We start from the raw sequence: 4442 nt of genomic DNA, 5'->3' as shown, positions 1-4442 counted from the left end.
GGTAATGACATGAAGATGTGAGGATAAAGAAAATAGCTAAGGAGAGTGTAATAAGAGGGAAAATAATCTAGTACATCTGGATTAACAAGTGTGTTAAAATACTAAAAAAAGGGAAACAGAAAGACAAGAGAACGCATACAAGAAAAATTTACAGGACTATTAGAAGAATAATGTGTGGATGAAGAAAGACATGGATTGTGTTTCTAGTTTGGATTCATCATGGATTAGGGAAATGTGAATCTTTGTCTCAGACAAATTTTATAGTTCAATCTTTTACAAATTGATACCACTATAATATAAGTTATTTGTAGTGAGCTTGATCAAGTATTTATGGATGCACAGGGACTTCAAACTATGAGTAATTTATACCAAATACTTGCTGGTTAGAGTCAAGCATTGTCATTCCCATTTGGAGGCCAATGTATTGGAATGGTTTTGATAGGATATAAGCACTAGTTTTAGGTTTTTGGGTTTCTATCACAACATTAGAATCCATCCAATTGGATAAAGTAATTTTTGACCAACCTGGTGTGTATTTAGTTCCAGAAGCTAATATTCCAAGCATAATAAAGAAAATATAGTTTTGAGTCTGATATTGGTAGGCTAGAAGAGACTCACTTTCCAAATCATGAATTTCTACACAAAACAATGCATCACTAATTGCAGTCAGTTCATGAAAACAATTTGTAGTAAACCATCAACTTAGATAGATTTATTTTAAATAATATAAGAATGAAAACACCCACAATGAAAAATTGAAATATATTGGTACCCACAACTTCAAGTTTTTGTACCCTCAATAAAACCACTCTTGTTCCAACATGTATATTAAAGCACCCAAATATATTGTCTAATTCGTGAGCTCTAAAAATATGGCCATTTTTTTTGAATGTAGATCAAATATCTATTCACTTTTTATTTTTTTACATATCCACCCAACTCCCCACAAAAGTTCATCCTAAGAGAACACCCAAGAAAATAAATTCAACTGATCTTTTACTATAGTATTATCTAAAAGCATATCATATTTATTTACTTTTACCCCTAACCCAAAAGAAGACAAATAAAATGGACAAATTATGTACTTAATTGAGTTACTGTAAGATCCTTTATGCCTATTAGTTAAATCAAGAATCTGGAATAGGGAGGTTGATGACCTATTCAATAGAAAATAGAATTTAGTAAAGCTTGAATTCATGAAGCTACTAAAAAGTTACCATGACGGAAGTGCAAATGAGCCTCCTCAACTAGGAAGGGTTTTCTCTATTGAACACTAGGGATGCAACTATAGCTATTTCAATAGCAACATCTAAGCCAAGATTCTAGTTATCAATTTTATATGTAGTTTTGACCATGTCCATATTCTTTGGCCTCTACCAGAATTTGTGGTAATTGTAAGGATTGTTGACCTACGTAATTTTAGATGAGCCTTAATAATATTTAAACCCACTTGATGTTTCTAAAACTTATATTAATCTTTCCACTCATGATTTTATCAAAGATGCACATTTAAACATTCCTATGAATTTGTAGGGAAATGAAAATCTCCTTAATCAGTGGGTTGGTGTTGGTCATGTACTAACAAAAACAATTAGTAACTTCTCAGGGGTGGACAACCACTACATCTGCATTCCACCCTTCACAAGTTACAATCGATAGTTTTGCTCCCTTTCTCCTTGCAGAAATTGATGGACACAGAAGTCAAAAATCTTAAAGCTCAAGGGATGACATTTGGAGAACTAGAGAACCTTGCTGAAAATATTATATACTAGGTAGCTAAGGAAGAAACAAAAAACAAAAAAAAAAAAACAAAAAGTATATCATGCAATAATGTCAAATATGCATATGAAAAAATGGTAATATTCTTAATGAATAATTGTTTTTATAGGTTAAATGGATAATTTTATTACAAAGGGTCTTAACATTGGGATTTAGCCTTAAGACTTGAAAACTATATTTTTCATTGCTCTGAAAAAAGAGCTTCCTAATTTTAAAAAGAGATTTAAAAAGCATATATAATATGATTTTGTACAAACATTTTTTAAAGATGGACATGGCTAATCTTTGATTTAATCTTTTTGGCCACACTTTAATAGTACTAAGTTTAAAATCATCAAACCTTCTAGAATTGAAGCAAGGAATTGCACCAATCACTTGTCAACTTAATAGGTGGAATGAAAACTAGTAATAGTTGCTAACAAATACATCACAAATGCATTTGAACTTACTAATTACTTTTCAACATTCATGTTTTGAGGTTTAGCCTAATCAAACTCTAATATGAAACAATTCATTATTTTATGTTGTTGCATGAAGATATTGTGTGGTGAGAAATTTCTTAACACACCACAGAATAGTTACTCAATATTGCATTACTAGGAACAATACATATTTACATTAGCAATGAAAATAGACTTGAAATTTTCATTATAATGGGCATGAGGGATCTCTTAGATACTTGGAATTCACACTAGACTCATGAACCAATTCAACCCATCCAGTCCTAGCCACTTCACATATCTTATAGGGCTGAAGTAGTGATTGTAATACAATCATTTTCTCCAAGTCTCTTGTGAAAGTGCAAGACTGTGATCTGATATATGAATAGGCTTTTCTTGAAAGATGTTTGCAATGTCTAAGATATCTCCATACACACTACTATTTGCAAAAAACTTGATAAGCATTAGTTCTTTTTCTACAAATGGAAAATGTGTCATATCCTCAACCTTGCCTTGAGAGCATCAATTTTATATAACTGTTGAAGTAGCTTTCCAATGGAACCACTTGTTCCAAGAACAACAATAGTTGATCATGAAGCTTCTTCCTTCTTTGCATGACCTACAACTAGGTTGTGAATATTCTACCCTCTGCAAGCATAAATACCAGTCACAATATTGACAACTCTAAGAGCATCACTAACTAGAATTGACACTGTGTGAGAACATAGTCCGATAAATTCTTCATGCTCTAAGACACCCCAATGTGCATCAAGAACTTGATTCTGCCAAATATCATTATCATATGGTTCCATTAGATAAAAATCATTCCTAGATGACATATCGACATTTAATTTTGTAACTTTAAGGTCCTCTCTAACAATATGTTGTTCCTAATTTTCACTTTCCACTTCCATTGAAGATATATCTGCAAGGAGCTTTGAAACCCATTTTCTCTTTCTTTGGAGAAATCTTGCTGGTTTGTGCAAGTTTTGTAATCCCAAATTTGTTGAACATCCTCTCGACTACAACATTTTCTTGAGGATCACCAGTTACCTCAATTGTTAATGAATTCTTAGGTACATCAACCATTTGATCCCTATAAATATCCACGAGTCCTAGAACCTCAACATGTTGGCTAGCATCAAATCTTGTTTTTACAAGCATTAGTTCTCACTCTACTTTTGATTTCTTTGAAAGGTCCTCTACCTTACAACTGGTGAAAAACTTATAAAATTGTTGGCCTAGTGCAATACTTTGTCTGTACCACATACAAGAATGGTGAAAAGGGCCTTGTCCTTGTTCAACCCAACAACCAATTACTCAATGTTGTATTCCTTGCTAAAAAATATGCCTGCTATCTTGTTTATCATCCCACTTTCATACCCCACAAACACAAATTGTGTTTCACTTAACCTTGGACATGGTTCTTCAAGGGGCTACATTAGGTATTGCAACCTGGGTTGCTATGTAATGAAGTGAAATATCCTTGTTATTGTTGAAGAAGGTAGAAAGATACACCTGAGGGCTTGCTTTCTTTTATTTTTTTAGTAATGAGAATGCTCAAAATATTTTAAATGAAGAAGTGGATATTCTTGAATCCAATCCAAATGTAGCTTCTGAGGCATGACATTTGAGCATGGTCTCCATTTCCACAACTTCACAAACTCTACAACTTGTGTGAAGGAATTTTGTGCAAACATTATAAAGCTCATACAATTGCATACCAAATATGAGAAATCTCTATTCTTTTCCATTTCTAGTTTCTAGCTTACTGGTTGCGATAGTTTCCTTGTTATGGATCACATGCTGACTTGACCATTAAAATTTTCGTAGAAGTTCACTCTAGACAACAATTGGTGCTTCATGTGTTAGATAAGGGCCCTTGCCCTTCTGTAAAGTTGCCATTTTTTGGCTTTAAACAATGTTATCTTGTGTGGAACCGCCACTAAGGATGTGACATTTAGTTTTATGTGTCCTTAGATATCCCTAAGGCCTGCATCATGGATCATTTGTTCATTACATGCTAGACTAGCTTACCCATTTACATGGAGGTTTTAGACATTTCTATAATATTAGCTGGCGCCCACATGACTAGCCTTTCTTCTTTTTATGCTTTGTAATTCATGCAAGAAGCTAGGCTTCATTGTTTGTGGGTTTTCCTAGCAATTACCTGTGAAAGATGTTTACTTTGTTTGCTATTCCTTGTGGGATTATGGGTGGAGC

The 4442-nt window shown here is 33.3% G+C and overlaps 1 pseudogene; it reads right to left on the bottom strand.

The window, feature by feature from the left end:
* Window positions 1-2427: 2427 nt before the first annotated feature.
* LOC149544662 (acetolactate synthase small subunit 1, chloroplastic pseudogene) lies at window positions 2428-3866 on the bottom strand (annotated as a pseudogene).
* Between the last annotated feature and the right edge of the window lie 576 nt (window positions 3867-4442).

The sequence above is a fragment of the Cupressus sempervirens genome, chromosome 8, assembly GCF_028749045.1.
Source record: "Cupressus sempervirens isolate cs-2001-9-10 chromosome 8, ASM2874904v1, whole genome shotgun sequence".
NCBI classification, from domain to species: domain Eukaryota; kingdom Viridiplantae; phylum Streptophyta; class Pinopsida; order Cupressales; family Cupressaceae; genus Cupressus; species Cupressus sempervirens.
This window is presented reverse-complemented; position numbering and strand designations above follow the sequence as displayed.